The sequence below is a fragment of the Gigantopelta aegis genome, chromosome 11 (assembly GCF_016097555.1).
Source record: "Gigantopelta aegis isolate Gae_Host chromosome 11, Gae_host_genome, whole genome shotgun sequence".
Taxonomy (NCBI): Eukaryota; Metazoa; Mollusca; class Gastropoda; order Neomphalida; family Peltospiridae; genus Gigantopelta; species Gigantopelta aegis.
This window is the reverse complement of record NC_054709.1, coordinates 17,890,714-17,911,508: the sequence shown is the minus strand read 5'-3', so window position 1 is coordinate 17,911,508 and position 20,795 is coordinate 17,890,714.

Sequence of the window (20,795 nt, the reverse complement as noted above, 5' to 3'; positions counted from 1 at the left end):
TTCATTTATCTTGAAGAAAGATCCTCCACCTCAGTGTGAGCAAAGTCAGTGTATTCTGACAGTACGCCACATTTTGGTGGATGTGAGTGCCATCATCTCAAACAAACTAGAAAATGATATATTTGGTCAAAGAAATGTGATGGAACCCTTTCGATTCTTTTACTACAATTTCTACGTGATACTGACTTTTATTCACAATTTTTATTATACCTATCTGTGATATTTGTATTTTTTGCATAGTTCTTTACACTGTGTTTTTATTTAACTCTTGAATTTTTATATTGATGTTGATCACCACTTAATGTTTACCATAATTTGACACACAACAGCCGATGTATTTTTCGTGCTGGGGTGTCGTTAAACATCTATTCTATTCTATTCTTGTCTTAAACAGAAAGTTACATGATCGTTAGGAAGAAGAAAAGAAAATGTTTTATTTAACGACCAACTCAACACATTTTATTTTACGGTTATATGGCGTCAGACATGGTTAAGGACCACACAGATATCGAGAGAGGAAATCCGCTGTCGCCATTTCATGAGCTACTCTTTTCAATTAGCAGCAAGGGATCTTTTATATGCACCATCTCACAGAACAGAATAGCACATACCAGTCGTGGTGCACTGACTGAAACGAGAAATAGCCCAATGGGCCAACGACGGGGATCGACCCCAGACCGACCGCGCATCAAGCGGGCGCTTTACCACTGGGCTACGTCCCGCCCCCCCTCCCCCCCCCCCCCCCCCCCCCCCCCATGATCGTTAGGAGGTACAGAATTGTTTGTTAAAGGGACATTCCTGAGTTGGCTGCATTGTCAGATGTTTCCGACTAGTAAAATATTTCTACGATTAAACTTACATATTAAATATATGTTCTGGTTTAGAATATCAGTGTCTGTATATTCAATGTGTTTCTGGTCGTCTTAATACTTGTAAGAAGCCCAAACAGGATTTTGTATTATATTTGTGGAAATAAAATGAAATTTAAGCCAGTACAAATATTAGAACGACCAGAAACACGTTTAATTGACAGCCACTAATATTTTATGCAGAAAAATATAGTTGATATGTAATTACAATCGTTAAAAAGTCTGTGTTAGTCGATAACATCTTAAAAAGTGGAGCAAACTCAGGAATGTCCCTTTAATAATGGATATAAATAGCCCAGCAGGTCATTGTGACGTGCATACCTTTAAGGGATGGGTCCTTTGATAATTTGGCAATGGTGATGTTGACCGCTGTCCGTACGTCGCTGATGCTCATTCTTCTAGGTCCGCTGAGAGGAACTACGATAGCCATGGTGAATGTGTAGGGTGACACGCACGGGAATGACAGAAGCAGGATCCAGGAAACTCCAAGAAACATGTCTGTAACCATAGAAACATATTCAAACATAACATTAATAATTAAACACAAAATATTCAGACACATAGTTATTGTATTGCAATAAGCCGGTTGACCTTTGAGCACATTCATGTCTGCTAAAACTTAAGATCTTCAAGCACATACACAACATGATATTCATACACATCATTGCAAACAAAATATATATTTTATTATTCAAATGCTATGGACAGAATCAGGATTTTCTAAAGAATGTGTAAGGTGAGACGCAGGGAAGTAAAAGCAGGATCCAGGAATCTCCAAGAAACATGTCTGCAAAAACACATGCTTTTCAGACACATGCAACATGATATTCATATACATCACTGAACGCAAACTATCAAAACGATGTTATTCGAATACCAGGAACAGAACCAGAATTGCATTTTTGCAAAAGGTACATAACAAAATTCTAAAAAAAAGGGTAAGTTGGAATTTGCCAAGGGCAATAGGAGCGATAACTTTAAAGGGGTTCGCGGAGATAGATAGATAGATAGAGAGAGAGAGAGAGAGAGAGAGAGAGAGAGAGAGAGAGAGAGAGAGAGAGAGAGAGAGAGAGAGAGAGAGAGAGAGAGAGAGAGAGAGAGAGAGAGAGAGAGAGAGAGTGAGAGAGAAAGAGAGAGAGAGATACAGAGAACGTGAGAGAGTGAGAGACAAAGAGAGAGAGAGATACAAAAAGACAGAGATAGAGAGAGAGAGAGAGAGAGAGAGAGAGAGAGAGAGATAGAGAGAACGAGAGAGAGAGAGAAAGAGAGAGAGAGAGAGAGAGAGAGAGAGAGAGAGAGAGAGAGAGAGAGAGAGAGAGAGAGAGAGAGAGAGAGAGAGAGAGAGAAAGTGATAGAGATATACATATATATAAATAGAGAGTGATAGAAAGAGAGAGAGAGAGAGATACAGAGAGAGAGACACACAGAGACAGATAGAGAGAAAGAATGGAGAGAGAGAAAAGAGAAATGTATTAAAAAGAAAAGTCATAAGCCAGCATACATATAATTGACAATTTCCATGCATACTAATAAACCTATTTATAATAACTCACCTGGACAGTGCGTATGAAAATGTTCTGTCTTTGTCTCCTAGCGTTAACAACACATTATATATCCACGACGACGATGCTACAGATACTAGTCTGTGTTGGCAATGATCGGTCTACAGGTTAATTAACTTTAAATGATCACCTGAGCGGCTGACGACGTGCTAGCTTACATAATGGACTTTATAGTTCAACGCCAACTCATATGGCAGATAGTGTAATGCACTGGATAATAAATACGTATATATAATATAAATGATTTCTTTCATATTTTTTTATTTCTTGAGTTTTTGGTAGCTCAAACATAATTTCACTTAGAATGTTTGTTTTCCGTCCCAACTAGTGCCCTATAGCTAGTGTATCAAAATGCGTGGTATATACTGACATGTCTATGGAAAGATACATAATAATAAAATATTTCAAGTTGCTTTTTGGGGAGGAATAGCCTCTGACGGGAATGAGTATCTCCTTTCTAGTTTTCTCAGATTCTGTCTTCCTTGCAGTCCATCTCTCTGTCTGTATGTCTGTCTGTCTCTCTGTCTCTGTCTCTCTCTCTCTCTCTCTCTCTCTCTCTCTCTCTCTCTCTCTCTCTCTCTCTCTCTCTCTCTCTCTCTCTCTCTCTCTCTCTCTCTCTCTCTCTCTCTCTCTCTCTCTCTCTCTCTCTCTCTCTGCCTGCTTTTCACTGGGTTATTAAAATGTACCAAAACGAAGTGAAATGTTAAATTAACAAATGTTAGACACCAACATTGCCGTAAAATTTAACATGCGCTAACCTCTATTTTCCCCATATCAATAAAGATAAAGCTATGACTATGTCATGTTGAAATGCAGGGCGGCGTGCTTGAACCTAAATTGCATATAACACGGTGGCGTAGTGGTTGTCTTCAGGCATACAGCTGGTAGGTAAGTGGGTTCAAATCCATGTACTGACTCGCGAGACGCGTTTTCAAGTTGTGAATGATAAATGTAACCACCTTTGGATCCGCCAATAAAATGAACTAAAAGTCAGCTGAATCGATCTGAACTGAACTAAGATTACTTAAAACACGTTTTATGGATGTTATGTTTCATACACGCCCAACTCAAACTCTATATGTAGCAAACATATAACGAATTTTTTTTACTATATCATAAGCTATTTTTATATACTACTGATATTTATCTTATATCATATTTACTAATTTTCGCAATTGCATTATATCTCAACTACTACCAATATTATAATTCTACTATTTTTGCTCCTGTAAACCATGTCCTACCATGGGACACATGTCCTCATATGCCGTAGAATACGGTCTGAGTGTAATGAATTTTTGTGTTTTCTTGTCTTGTCTTGTTAGTCAAGGGAACTATGAAATCCCGTGGGAAATAAATGATTAGAAGATCACACCTATTTAGATACCTTCTATACACGCTAAAGAGCAAGAAAAATCATGATGGCAAACTTTGAGGGGTGGCCGATAGCGGCCATCTTGAATTTCAAAATGGCTGCCATTTACACTCATTTTTCAACAATAATTCCGGTTGTGGGGGGGGGGGGGGGGTGGACGCCCTTTTGGAAAATCATGGAATCTTCAAATGTCCTGTAAATTTAGCAATGTTTCTTGATTGATGAATTATTGCCAGATATTGCCTATTGTTCATATTGTCAATACTAATTCCAGTATCTTCATCTTCATCACTCTCATCCTCATCATCTGTTAAGACAGTTTCTTCCCAATTTTCACACGGTTCATCATCAGAACAGTTACATAAGTCTGTACAGTGAAGTCCATTTTTTCTGCATTTGCAACGGTTATTTGCACACCGTGTCTATGCTCATGAACACTTCACCAGATGAGTCACTGCATCAGGAGCAGGAGGCAAGGAAGTCATCACTGGTTGGAAGTGTCCATCAACTAAATCCCAACCATAATGCTGAGGTTCTGGAAGCTCGGGGTTGGCGACTACATCATTGTACCAAACCATAGCCTGGCAATGAGCTCTCAAAATTGCAGGTATCAGTGCAGCCCTAGTTGGAGGTAGACTCTCAGATTCAGCTTGCTTTTTTTTTGAACAGCCACCACCTCACATCTGCTACATTCGTCAGTTCTGTGAGAGGCAAATACAGCTTGCAGACATATGCTTCTAGAGCGGGAATTAAGGCTTCGGATGGTTTCTCCGATACACCAAGCTGTGCAAATGCCTGCACTATATCATCACCTGCGTGAAGTTCTTGTAGCACTTTCCAGCATGTCAGCTTCCCCTTGCCAGCAAATCTACCAGTAATGTCTGCTCCAGATAGTGCATGAAAACCCGGCAGTGCTGCAGTTTTGTTGGGACCAAGGGCATTGTAGATAGGTTGAAGTTGTATGACTCTACGTTTCTGGGCAATTTCTGTCACAAAACATGTGTCTTGACAGAAATTTGGATAACGTCTGATAGCTAGCACAAGAACGTCAGTATCCGGAGAATGGATCCTAATTGAAGTGGCCCCATTTGATGTGGCGTCAACAGAATGAAAAATTAGCTTGGTGTCTGCCTCTTCCTGAATACGTGAAAGATTAACTTTTCTGTGAGTGGCTTCTGCATGATCACCCATGCTACTACAATATTCTTTCCGTTTGTCAGGGCATGCGCTAGAACTTTGTGGGCTAGATATGCTGTGAGTTCATCTTTTGTCTTTATATGAGCTAGAATATTGTGCATGTTAACTGTAGCGATTGATGATGTATCTGTGATGTGATATGCTACAGCCTTGGTACCACCTAATCTTCTCTCACGTGTAGACGTTTTCAATGATTCACCAATGTCATACCTGTCAAACACCAAATGAACTTCGTCATATTCGCTGTATCTCTGCCAATGTTTATCAATGAAGTGGTTTGCTAGATCAGAGCAGTTGGATATCCATTCTGGCTTGTTTAGTGACTGCAGATCAGCCATTCCATCGACAACTGCGACACGTTTGCAAATGGAGTCAGCTCGAGTATCATATTTTGGATCTCCCTCTGACACTTGTATGTCCTTTGGCAGGCCCTCAAGAATCGACATCAAATCACTCTTTGATGTGGCATGGAGCATAGAACCGTCTGCTGCAAACAGTGCTCGTGGTACGGCAGATAATTCATAGGTTCCAACAACTTGCTTAAGATCAGTATCTCTAGCTTTGGAAACTACAAGCATGCGGGCAAAGAGTGCTCTATCTTCCTTGAGCTCCACAATTTTGTCCCCATCTTTTAGGGTAACCTTCTTCCCTGCCGATGACCACATCTGTAGCTTAAGTTTCTTCATTGGAGCCCACAGATTCACATTATTTGTCACGATTCTCTCTGACACAAACTGTACAAATCTCTCCTCTCCAATCTCGATACTCTTGTTGATATCTGCTTGGATCTTCTCAGGCAAAACAGCTTTGGTAACCATGTTTATCAGCTGGTCACATCTATCTGCAAAGGGATTGGTGAATTTGTCAATGGTGTGTTTGAGATCCATAACATTCTTCTCCTGTTGCTTGACCTTTGCTTCTGTGAGCTCATGATGATGTTTCGCTTTGGTCTTGGGTAGATCAGCCATGTTACTTGCTTCCTCTGCAAGACGTGCAAGCTCGGGTGCAATCAGGAAGAATTTGGTGCGGGCATATGGATTTAGTGTGATGCCAATAAGGCCTCCAGCTACTTTCATCATCCGATTTACTTGCTCCAAGGCATGATCTGGTCCAATAGCACAGAAAGGTACCATATTCTTGTTGACGACCCAGTTGCCTTCCATAAACTCTTCCCATACCTCGGTATCTGTTTGAGCTAAGGCTTTCATATCTCCCAAGTACACAGGAGTAAGGCGTGCATAATTCAACTTGTCGTGAGCAAAGAAGTATTTTACAAAGACTTCTGTGGTGTCAAGATGAAGCTTCCAGTTACCAGTCCGTACAGCTCTGATGTACATGAGCATTTCTAATACCATCTGCATATACTGACGAATGGCTCTGGCTAGTGGATTGTTTGTGACATGTTCATCAAATCTGCTCATCTGGTTCACAATATCCAGTGATACAATGGTATGCATCATATCTGCATGGGCTTTCTGTATGTCTTCAACATTACCATTCAACAAGACACAAAATGTTGCCAGTTTTATTTTTAATTCCTTGGCAATGAGAATAAAAGAAATGTTACCAAAACGTTTCCCAAGGTCAAAGGGTTAAGTTGGTTACTATCCAAACAGTGAAATGAGTCATTTCCTGAAACGAGTCAAATGAAATGACTCAAAAACACTCCAGTAACTATGTGGGTGGTGCACAACATCAAAGCTATATTTAGTGGTACCGAATTGTCGTTAAGTTGACGTATGGCGGCCATTTTGAAAACCAAGATGGTTTTGAGTCACAATATTGCTATGGTTAAATTAAAATTGTGCTTTAAAAAAAAATTGGCATTCAAAATCTGGATGTAGCCGCCAGAATTAACTTAATACGACATCCACAACTGTAGTTATGGTAAAAAATATTCACAAATGGTGGCCATTTTGAAAACCAAGATGGCCGCCCTCAGACACCCCGCAAACTTTGCCATCATGGTTTTTCTTGTTCTTTAAGGTGTATAGAAGGTATCTAAACGGGTGGGATGTTCTAATCATTTAGTGCCTACGGGACGATATATCATGACACAATGCCCCTAACTATGTCTTCTTAACGCCCATAACGTTGAATTTGTGCAAATACTATTATCCATTGACAATAAATAAATACACTTTTATTTGTTATACAGTTGTCATGCAGTATATACCAGAGGTTGAAACTAATGCGGGGTACCCCCCCCCCCCCCAAAAAAAAAAAAAAAAAAAAAAAAAAATGGAACTGCAATTTTCAGCAAAAATAACGGTTGCTATTAAAAACATTAATTAAATCTCTTAAATGGTATGTGAACTCCCATTTTCTTGCAGGTAGATTAGATGTGAGGTGCCACACTTTTTATTGCTGTACTTCCTGGGCGTGTTGATACGCTGCTTATATCAATTTTATTAGTAAAAGTTAACATTATCGGCAATAGGAATTTGTTTGGTCTATTAGAACCTGTAGTGTTAATCAGTCCAAGTCGACATAATATGTCATATTACCATTACGTCATCATCTACTAATGCCCTGTATAAATCAATATATTAATTAATTTCGTGGATTTACACCTGGGCTACTTTAACTAATTATAAGACTTAAGCTCATTTCATTCGACCCGTCCACATTGTCCAGTTTAAATTGGAATTCTATACCACACAGGACTAGAGTTGCCACTCAATACGAGTGTCTTGTAAGATAATAGCCACGAGATAAACCGATTGCATAGCAACCGATGAAATCATAATGTTCATTCATTCATTCGTTCGTTCGTTCGTTCGTTCGTTCGTTCGTTCGTTCGTTCGTTCGTTCATTCAGTCATTCATTCGTCCATTCATGTGTTCATTCATTCATTCATTCATCCATTCATGTGTTCATGTGTTCATTCATTCATCCATTCATGTTTTCATTCATTCATTCATTCATCCATTTATCCATTTATGTTTTCATTCATTCATTCATTCATCCATTCATGTGTTCATTCATTCATCCATTCATGTGTTCATTCATTCATTCATTCATTTATCTATTTATCTTTCATTCATCCATTCATTCATTCATTCATTCATTCATTCATTCATTCAATGGGGCGGCACGTAGCCCAGTGGTAAAGCGCACGCCTGATGCGCGATAGGTCTGGGATCGATCTCCGTCGGTGGGCCCATTGGGCTATTTCTCGTTCCAGCCAGTGCACCACGACTGGTATATCAAAGGTCGTGGTATGTGCTATCCTGTCTGTGGGATGATGCATATAAAAGATCCCTTGCTACTAATGGAAAAATGTAGCGGGTTTCCTCTCTATGACTGTGTAAAAATAACCATATGTTTGACATCCAATAGCAGATGATTAATAAATCAATATGCTCTAGTGGTGTCGTTAAACAAAACAAACTCCTTCTTCATTCATCCAGGACAGTGGATTAATGGTTAATGAGAGACACGTCAGTGCAGTTGCCTTACACCTACCCATCGAGTCGTTAAACGTACTCTGGATGGAAGCTGATACTGGGGTTCGAACCCAGAATCTACCAGTCTTATGTCCGACTGCGTAACCACTACACCACAAAGGCCGGTCATCGTAATGTTCATCTCGTCGGTCTGCTATTCTCGTACCAGGCACTAGTATCGTGTGTCGTCGCCTTTATTCTCCGCGGGCTCCGTACTTGTGTAAAGTATTATATGCTGTTGTGCACGATCTATCCAGTTTTGTATTGTCCCATCCAGTGCCTCAAGGATTGTACACCAAATGCCGTGGTATGTACTGCTCTGTCTACGGGGAAGTGCTAAAGTGTTAAAGATCTCCAGCTGCTGACTTGATTGGAGCAGTCTATGTGGCGAACGCTGGTTTCACATATCTATCTTATTTTCTTCTTTTCTTGGTACATCAAATGCCGTGGTATGTACTGTTCTGTCTATGGGGAAGTGCTAATGTTTTAATAATCGCCAGCTGCCGTCTCGGTACAGGGGGTAGGTGAGTGGGGGTGGTGGTTATCTCAGTCAGTTGAGTGCTTGCGTCGCAGGATCGAGCCACCTTGGTTGATCCATTCAACTGATTGGATTTTTCTGGTCAAAGACCGTGGTATGTGTTTTCTTGTCGGTGGCATGGAGCATATGAAAGATCCCATGCTACTATTAATGAAAACAAAAATGTAGCGAATTTCCTCTCTTAAGTCTATATGTCAAAATATGTCTCAAACTATCAAATATTTGACATTCAATAGCTGATGATTAATAAATCAATGTTCTCTAGTGGTGTCGTTAAACAAAACAAATTTGACTTTAACAAAATATGCTGTCCGCGTCCTATTCCCACAGACATGGAAATCGCGTCCACATTCTGTCCTCGTCGATTCTTGGAGTCGATTCTTGCACTCGTAATTTTTGCAAAAATGAAGCAGGACGTATGCGCCTGCTCTCTCGAGCTACCCCCCCCCCCCCCACCTGGGGGGGCTCATTGCTTCCTACGGAGTGCTTATGGAATACCGCATCACGTACACCGGGCCACGGGCAACCGTGACCTTGGTGTACGGTGACCCAGCGAAGAAACCACCCAGGAGGAGAAGGAGGAGGAAGACGGACGCGCCAGGGGCGGACCGGGGGAGGTCAAAACCGGTAGCTCAACTACCGGCGGCGACTTTTCCCGTTGTTCACCCCAAGCACCGGTCAACACCAGCGAGGCCAGATGTTCCAGCTCTGCCGGATCCAGCTGTCGACTCGCCAGTGGCGGACTCGGACCTGAACCAGGCCCTGGTGGAATCGCCCCCCACAACTCCGATGACTTCAACCCCCGGGATTCCAGCGATGCCACCCCCACCCAGGAAGAGTGCCGCTGTAGAGTCCCAGGCCCGTCTTGTGGCCGTTGGAAAACGGAAGGCGATTGTGTCTCCAGGCGACCAACCAGCCAAGCCAAGTCCGCCGACACAACCGCCGACACCTACTTCACCTCCAACAGAAGATCCGCTCCCTGGACAGCCTTGGTCACTGCAGGCAGGCAAACTACCAACTCGCTACTCGAGGCTGGTCAAGATCAACATTGGGGATGTTCGCCAGCTACTTTGTGAGCCACACCAGGACACATACGAACCTCTGCCACAAACGAAAGGAGAGTACTCGGTGCGCAGGATCACGATGAAAGATGGGCGTGGTATTTGTCTTACCGTTCGCCGGAGGGGAATTTTCCACCAAGGGATGCTTCTCGATGAAATGGACAACCCGACCATCCACCGCGTCATTAAGACCGTTGCCGGGGAAGACTACCGTCCGATCACCGAGATCATCGCCAAGTCCACAAACCGGCACGCCCTCCACCATCTGGATTCGTCCCTGTTCATCGCCTCTCCTTGACGACATCCCCGCTAACAACCTTTCCTAGGACAGGTACCAACCTCCTTTTTGGGCTAGTTAGACTTTAAACGTTTTAGAAGCAGTTCAAAATTCTTATGTTTATTTTTTTTATAAATAGTCTAACGCATTTTATTTTGGCACCCGATCAATTGCTCAAAATCACCTTAAAAACCTTTTGGCCGAACAGTCTTAACTATTTTGGGTCAAATTTTAGAGTCCAGACATGTTTTTGGAGGCAGTTACTCCTTGTAGACTTAGGTAAAAAACAGGCTTCACCGAGGAATCGAAATTCAGCCAATCAGAACACGGCTCCCACTCGGTGTTACTTCAAGTTTGCGAAGTGTCTGCTATTTGGTCCGCGCTCGCGTTGACTTTACTAAATGGCTTTTTTCCAAATTCCGCACACCTCAAACTTACCCCCCCCCCCCCCCCTGCTCCGGAGTTAGTCACTGGCGAAGTCATAGGGTAAATCCGTAGTGGGCGTGCCTGAACCTTCGTGGAAAGGGGCACGTTGATAGAGTTTCCAGTCCAGTCCATGGAAATCGGATTTATTCATAAATAACTTTCGTTATCGGATTACGTGCAGCATTACTGAGCTATGTCAGTTTAGTTATAAACAACTACACATGTACTAGTATTAAAGGGACACACCCTAGTTACGGCTAGTTGTTAACCATTACGGCGTTGTTTTTCGCTATTAAACCCATTTTTTCACAAATAAAATTGCACTTTACTTACCGTTTATTATTTAGAATATACATTTCCATTCACCTGAAGTGTTTTTTGGTAATCCTGGTAATCCTGGTGTTTGTAATACCACAAAATGCATTTTTCGTATTTCTGAAAAACGGACGCACTTTTGAGAAAAAACCGTTGAGCAGACAAGGTCTAATCTATATTTAGACGGGATATTTCGATTTCAATGTCACAGACGTTGGTATACCACGTGACCGTTATCATTTTGGTTCGGTTTGTTTTCTCGTGCACGGTTCGCGCAATCAACATCCGATTTGTTGTTCATTTGTGAGATTTTCACAGTTCGTGAACATTTTCAGTAACAATAAAGTTCAGACAAGTAAGTATCTCAATACAAAACGTTACAAACCCTTAAAACCAATACTTTTGCTAAGTCCTACGATATCTGGAGAGGGGATACAACCAGGACAGAACAGTTGGAACATGTCCAGGAGAGGTGAAAAGAACGCACCCCAAGTCTGTGAAATTTGTCGTGACGTAGGCATTGTTGTGCTTCGAGCAACATCTACTGGTGACATCAGAATACAAACTTTCAAAATTATTTCAAGCAATTGGGACATGGGGATTCCCATGGTATTTATCCATATAAAACCTGCTTTTTCACTCCATTTGATAAAAGTGTGTTACAGGTTTGTAGATTAACCAAATTATAATTTATTTTTGCTGGATGGAACTAGGGCGTGCGGCTTTAACAGAGTCATTTTATGCCTAGGCTAAAGAAATGAAATATGTGTTTTTCAGGTTTCATCCTTGAAAAAATAGGGTAGGTAAGTGGGATTTTTTTTTAAAATCGAATGAAACCGACAAACCGTAATCGGCCGAGGTGTTCCGAATCTAGTTTGGTGATTGCAAAAAATCATGGATCCTGATCATGATTATATATATTTTTATTATTTTTCAGGGTCGCTACATAAAATTAGGGTCGGGAAACCGGAAACTCACATATTTATTTAGGCCCTATGCAACTTTCAGGGTAGTAATTATATCACCGACAACCACTGCCACATGACTGGTATATCAAATGTCATGGTATGTGTTTTCTCGTCTGTGCGAAAGTGCAAAATATTATATATATCCGTTGCTGCTAAGTGAAAACTATTGTGAGTTTTCCTTGAAGACTACTTGTCAAAATTACCAAGTGTCCGACATCCAATAGCCGATGATTAATCAATCAATGTGCTTTTGTGGTGTCTTTAAACATTTTCTGGAGGTTTTCCCATTCCAAATAGCGTTTCAAAGGCTCTTTTTTTCTGTCGCAAAGTGCAAATTATTGTATAGATCCATTGCTGCTAAGTGAAAAATAGTGTGGGTTTCCTTGGAAAAATACTTATTAAAATTACCAAGTATCTGACATCCAACAACCGATGATTAATTAATCAATGTGCACTAATGGTGTTGTAAAATAAAATAAACGTTTTGAAGCTGGACATTAAAGTAATACTAGCACTGGTCCCCAAATCTCAAATATTGACTAGTTAATCTATTAAAAAAAATAATTATGCCATGAGGTCCATAGTCTAGTGGACAGTGGTTCAAATCCCGCCAACCCTGACTCACACTTTCATTCATCTTTTTCATCTATCACCCTCTTCCGACCATTATTATTATCTTAATAAAAAAAAAACTTTCCAATTTCTCCCACGATTTCAGTCTGTTTCAACGCTTTCTGTCAATTTCCCTGACTCTGTCTTCTGAGCTGTCCACACCATCGCCTCCCTGTCTCAACTTCCTCCATCGTCCTCTGACACTAATAAAGCTGGTCTGACTCACGGCACTAACTAACGACCGCCGGTTTTGGGAACTTTGGGAACTCTATTAACGTGCCCACATCCTTAGAGGTTCAGGCACGCCGACCACGGATCCAGTCTCTGACATCGCCAGTGGCTGGTTCCGGGGCAGAAACGACTGTCGGTAGTAGGAGTGCATAGTAAGTGGTTACAAGTGCCTCTTAACAATGCCAGAAGTAACTACTAAACACTCTCCGAAGATGGGAATGACAGGTGTGTGGCACGGATAGTCACAAGAGACAAGCACTGTCGTGGTTGGAGAGACAAGGACTGTGATGTGGAGGTGGACAGCGAAAGAAATTGAAATATACATTTAGAAGGAGTTGCCAGATCGGGAAGAAATGAGATGGAATTCGAAGGAGTAAAGGAAAAGGGGGCAGTGGGATTAAAACATGAAAATAATAACAAAACAGGAAGGAATTGGTCAGCCGCAAAAATATATATCTACCGAACTGTAATATTTGAAAACTATTGTTGTTAGATAGTTTATTAAGAAAATAAAACAAAAAATACACTGCAGTCAAAGCCTCTGTCGATATATTTAGGAAACTAAATCAAGAGTAGTTCATAAATATACTGGATTCTCTTAAATAACATTTTATAGTACTTCTGTTTAAAACTTAATTACTCTATTGAAAGTCAAGAGTAGTTCATAAATATATTTAATTCTCTTAAATAACATTTTATGGCACTTCTGTTTAAAACTTTATTTCGTGGTTGAAATACGTAATGTAAACAATTTGTCCAACACTCCACAAGAGCAACTATTAAAATATTTTCTGGATATAATTTAAAGTTGTCTGCAAAGAATTATGGAAACAAAATTAGTGTGTTTAATGTGTACGCATAAAACAGTGACGTCACTAGTTAATGCGTGTGACACATTCTCAAGCCCCCCCCCCCACCCCCCAAAAAAGGAGAATCTTCTGGGGTGGGTGGGGGGGGGGTGTGGGGGTGGTGTTCTACTAGCAATGGAAATTATTTGGTTATTTGGTAATATTTATAGGCATATAGCAAGTATAACCTTAATGTTTTAAAGCAATAATTTATAAATATTTTGGGCGGGAACCGCCATTATTGCAAATTTGACACAAAACCTTTAAGTAAATAGTTCTTTTTTATGTTCCAAATTAGTTCAAGTTTACCGAACTGTAAAACATCTAACGATTTACTTCACAATGTATACTCACCTACAAAATATGTTCAACTCTCCAGAACTCCAAAATATTCTAATATTTTCCGGAGAAAATATAAGTAAATGCTTATGTTCTGGATCAGTTTAAGAGTACTGAGTTGTCACACACCCTGGCGATTTAGTATGATGTACATTGATTTCCACTGAAAACACACCACCCAATTTTCAGTTGTCGTTGCTATCGCATATGTGTGTATTCTAAACAAGACATTGTAAGTGTGAGCCAGAGGTATGATACCGTACACTATTTTAAGTTGTAATGTACAGTTAAATGTACACGTTTCTCTATCCAACCTACAGGCCTCGGTGGCGTCGTGGTTAGGCCATCGGTCTACAGGCTGGTAGGTACTGGGTTCGGATCCCAGTTGAGGCATGGGATTTTTAATCCAGATACCGACTCCAAACCTTGAGTGAGTGCTCCGCAAGGCTCAATGGGTAGGTGTAAACCACTTGCACCGACCAGTGATCCATAACTGGTTCAACAAAGGCCATGGTTTGTGCTATCCTGGCTGTGGGAAGCGCAGATAATAGATCCCTTGCTGCTAATCGGAAAGAGTAGCCCATGTAGTGGCGACAGCGGGTTTCCTCTCAAAATCTGTGTGATCCTTAACCATATGTCTGACGCCATATAACCGTAAATAAAATGTGTTGAGTGCGTCGTTAAATAAAACATTTCTTTCTTTCTATCCAACCTGTGCTTAAGAAGACTATTTACATTTAAACGTACATGTTCCTCTGTTCAAATTGTACAATATTGTATGAAGACTATTTACATTTAAACGTACACGTTCCTCTGTTCAAATTGTACAATATTGTATAAAGAATATTTACATTTAAACGTACATGTTCCTCTGTTCAAACTGTACAATATTGTATAAAGAATATTTACATTTAAACGTACATGTTCCTCTGTTCAAACTGTACAATATTGTATGAAGACTATTTACATTTAAACGTACACGTTCCTCTGTTCAAATTGTACAATAGTGTATAAAGAATATTTACATTTAAACGTACATGTTCCTCTGTTCAAACTGTACAACATTGCATGCAGACTATTCACATTTAAATGTACACGTTCCTGTAGTCAATATTGTATGAAGACTATTTGCATTTAAATGTACATGTTCCTCTGTTCAAACCGTACAATATTGTATGAAGACTATTTACATTTAAACGTACATGTTCCTCTGTTCAAACTGTACAATATTGTATGAAGACTATTTACATTTAAACGTACACGTTCCTCTGTTCAAACTGTACAATATTGTATGAAGACTATTTACATTTAAACGTACACGTTCCTCTGTTCAAATTGTACAATATTGTATGAAGACTATTTACATTTAAACGTACATGTTCCTCTGTTCAAATTGTACAATATTGTATGAAGACTATTTACATTTAAACGTACACGTTCCTCTGTTCAAATTGTACAATATTGTATAAAGAATATTTACATTTAAACGTACATGTTCCTCTGTTCAAACTGTACAATATTGTATAAAGAATATTTACATTTAAACGTACATGTTCCTCTGTTCAAATTGTACAATAGTGTATAAAGAATATTTACATTTAAACGTACATGTTCCTCTGTTCAAACTGTACAACATTGCATGCAGACTATTCACATTTAAATGTACACGTTCCTGTAGTCAATATTGTATGAAGACTATTTGCATTTAAATGTACATGTTCCTCTGTTCAAACCGTACAATATTGTATGAAGACTATTTACATTTAAACGTACATGTTCCTCTGTTCAAACTGTACAATATTGTATGAAGACTATTTACATTTAAATGTACACGTTCCTGTAGTCAATATTGTGTGAAGACTATTTGCATTTAAATGTACATGCTCCTCTGTTCAAACTGTACAATATTGTATGAAGACTATTTACATTTAAACGTACATGTTCCTCTGTTCAAACTGTACAATATTGTATGAAGACTATTTACATTTAAACGTACACGTTCCTCTGTTCAAATTGTACAATAGTGTATAAAGAATATTTACATTTAAACGTACATGTTCCTCTGTTCAAACTGTACAACATTGCATGCAGACTATTTACATTTAAATGTACACGTTCCTGTAGTCAATATTGTATGAAGACTATTTGCATTTAAATGTACATGTTCCTCTGTTCAAACTGTACAATATTGCATGCAGACTATTTACATTTAAATGTACACGTTCCTGTAGTCAATATTGTATGAAGACTATTTGCATTTAAATGTACATGCTCCTCTGTTCAAACTGTACAATATTGTATGAAGACTATTTTCATTTAAACGTACATGTTCCTCTGTTCAAATTGTACAATAGTGTATAAAGAATATTTACATTTAAACGTACATGTTCCTCTGTTCAAACTGTACAATATTGCATGCAGACTATTCACATTTAAATGTACACGTTCCTGTAGTCAATATTGTATGAAGACTATTTGCATTTAAATGTACATGTTCCTCTGTTCAAACCGTACAATATTGTATGAAGACTATTTACATTTAAACGTACATGTTCCTCTGTTCAAACTGTACAATATTGTATGAAGACTATTTACATTTAAATGTACACGTTCCTGTAGTCAATATTGTGTGAAGACTATTTGCATTTAAATGTACATGCTCCTCTGTTCAAACTGTACAATATTGTATGAAGACTATTTACATTTAAACGTACATGTTCCTCTGTTCAAACTGTACAATATTGTATGAAGACTATTTACATTTAAACGTACACGTTCCTCTGTTCAAATTGTACAATAGTGTATAAAGAATATTTACATTTAAACGTACATGTTCCTCTGTTCAAACTGTACAACATTGCATGCAGACTATTTACATTTAAATGTACACGTTCCTGTAGTCAATATTGTATGAAGACTATTTGCATTTAAATGTACATGTTCCTCTGTTCAAACTGTACAATATTGTATGAAGACTATTTACATTTAAACGTACATATTCCTCTGTTCACACTGTACAATATTGTATGAAGACTATTTACATTTAAATGTACACGTTCCTGTAGTCAATATTGTATGAAGACTATTTGCGTTTAAATGTACATGCTCCTCTGTTCAAACTGTACAACATTGCATGCAGACTATTTACATTTAAATGTACACGTTCCTGTAGTCAATATTGTATGAAGACTATTTGCATTTAAATGTACATGCTCCTCTGTTCAAACTGTACAATATTGTATGAAGACTATTTTCATTTAAACGTACATGCTCCTCTGTTCAAACTGTACAATATTGTATGAAGGCTGTTTACATTTAAACATACATGTTCCTCTGTTCACACTGTACAATATTGTATGAAGAATATTTACATTTAAACGTACATGTTCCTCCGTTCACACTACACTATTGTCTGAAGATTGTTTACATTTAAATGTATATGTTCCTCTGTTCACACTGTACAATATTGCCTGAAGACTGTTTACATTTAAACGTACACATCCCTCTGTTCAAATTGTACAATATTGTATGAAGACTATTTACATTTAAACGTACATGTTCCTTTGTTCACACTGTACAATATTGTACGAAGACTATTTACATTTAAACGTACATGTTCCTCTGTTCACACTGTACACTATTGTATAAAAACTATTTACATTAAAATCTACACGTTCCTGTAGTCAATATTGTATGAAGACTATTTGCATTTAAACGTACATGTTCCTCTGTTCAAACTGTACAATATTGTATGAAGACTATTTACATTTAAACGTACACGTTCCTCTGTTCAAATTGTACAATAGTGTATAAAGAATATTTACATTTAAACGTACATGTTCCTCTGTTCAAACTGTACAACATTGCATGCAGACTATTTACATTTAAATGTACACGTTCCTGTAGTCAATATTGTATGAAGACTATTTGCATTTAAATGTACATGTTCCTCTGTTCAAACCGTACAATATTGTATGAAGACTATTTACATTTAAACGTACATGTTCCTCTGTTCAAACTGTACAATATTGTATGAAGACTATTTACATTTAAATGTACACGTTCCTGTAGTCAATATTGTATGAAGACTATTTGCATTTAAATGTACATGCTCCTCTGTTCAAACTGTACAACATTGCATGCAGACTATTTACATTTAAATGTACACGTTCCTGTAGTCAATATTGTATGAAGACTATTTGCATTTAAATGTACATGCTCCTCTGTTCAAACTGTACAATATTGTATGAAGGCTGTTTACATTTAAACATACATGTTCCTCTGTTCACAGTGTACAATATTGTATGAAGAATATTTACATTTAAACGTACATGTTCCTCCGTTCACACTACACTATTGTCTGAAGATTGTTTACATTTAAATGTATATGTTCCTCTGTTGACACTGTACAATATTGCCTGAAGACTGTTTACATTTAAACGTACACATCCCTCTGTTCAAATTGTACAATATTGTATGAAGACTATTTACATTTAAACGTACATGTTCCTTTGTTCACACTGTACAATACTGTACGAAGACTATTTACATTTAAACGTACATGTTCCTCTGTTCACACTGTACAATATTGTATAAAAACTATTTACATTAAAATCTACACGTTCCTGTAGTCAATATTGTATGAAGACTATTTATATATATATATAAATATATATATATATATATTATATTTAAAGTTTCATGTTCCTCTTTTCAAACGTCCTGAATATAAATATTGTATAAATACTATTTACATTTAAACGTACACATGTACGTGTTCATCTGTACAACTGTATAACATTGTATAAAGATTAGTTACAGTTATGTGTGTATGTATGTATGTATATATTTTCAAAATGGGTGCGAAAAGTGAATTTTAAAAATGTATATATTTAATTGTTTTTACAGGACATTGAAAATACCAAACATAGATAGTTTGTTTTGTTTAACGACAACACTAGATCACACTGATTTATTAATCATCGGCTATTGGATGTCATCCTTTTGGTCATTTTTGACATGTAGTCTTAGAGAGGAAACCCACTAAATTTTTCCATCAGTAGCAAGGATCTTTTATATGCACCATTCAACAGACATGATAGCACATACCACGGCCTTTGATATACCAGTCGTGATACACTGGATAGAGCGAAAAGTAGTCCAACGGTTCCACCGACGGGTATCGATACTGAACGAATTAATTAATGTTTAACGACACCCAGAACGAAAAATACATCGGCTATTGGGGTGTCAAACTATGGCAAATGCAAAAATCAATCCTAAACCGACCGCGCATCAGGCGAGCGTCTTACCACTGGGCTACGCCCTGCCCTATACCAAACAGAGAGCAGAAGTATATGAATATATTAAAGGGACAGTCCTGAGTTTACAACCATTGTAAATTGTTTCCAACCAATAGAGCCTTTTTGATGACGTAACATACAAATTAAATACATTTTCTTATTTAAAATATCAGTGTCTGTATTTACAAGGTGTTTGTTGTTTTCCTAATGCTTGTAGTAGCCCGAACTGGATTTTACCTCCCAATAATTGCATAAGTACGAAAACATATATATCACGAATTAAAGTATACGACCGCAAACATATTCGATATACAGACACTGGTATTCTAAACAAGAAAATGTATTTAGTATGAAATAGTAGTCGCCAACAAGGATCTATTATCGCAAACATCTTACAATGGTTGCAAACTCAGGACAGTCCCTTTAAAACAGGATCGCTTTCAAAAGACAAGGTGACATTTCCGTCGACTTACTAAATACAGACTCAATTCAATTCTTTATTTAACTTTGAGCTGTTACAGCTCATCAGTTGAAGAAGTAAAATACAACATATATATACATATCAAGTGGAAGGTGTAACAACATTATTCCAACAGCAGAAAACGTAACAAATACAAAAATATATTCTCAAAATACATTAAAGGACTCGCTCCTATGTGCCATTTATAATGGAATCACGTTTTAAAAATATTTCACATAAATATTTCCCCAAATTACATAATTCTTTAGTATTATTGCTGTTTAGCAGCTGTAGTAATTTTACCATATTTGGGTGAACCATATAATATTTTTTATATACAAAGCCCTTAAATCATTAGAGAAGGGGCAGCATAAAATAAAACGAAACTCATCTTCTACTCTCCCATTTGACACAGCATACATATTCTTTTAGACCTATCGGTGTTGTAACAGGAAAGGAAAGAAAATGTCTTATTTAACGACGCACTCAACACATTTTATTTACGGTTATATGGCGTCAGACATATGATTAAGGACCACACATGTATTGATAGAGGAAACCCGCTGTCGCCACTTCATGGGCTATTCTTTTCGATTAGCAGCAATGGATCGTTTATATGCATCATCCCACAGACAGAATAGTACATACCACGGCCTTTGTTACACCAGTTGTGGTGTTGTAATAGCGTCAAACCTCAATTGCTGAACTATGTGAAGATAGCCCACGCTTTGTTATATATATTTTTTTCTCATATAAAACTGGGAGTGGCTTCATCAGATATTTCTGTAAATATATCTCTTCTACTAGTTATATATAGATATATGAATATTTAGTAGATGTCTGTAGTATACCTGCAAGATCTTGTTTACCTTGATCAAAAATTCTCTGCCTTATCATCCATCAATAAAAAAAACATATTTGTTATTGAATCCTGGCATAACCATACCTCATACAACCCTAAAGAA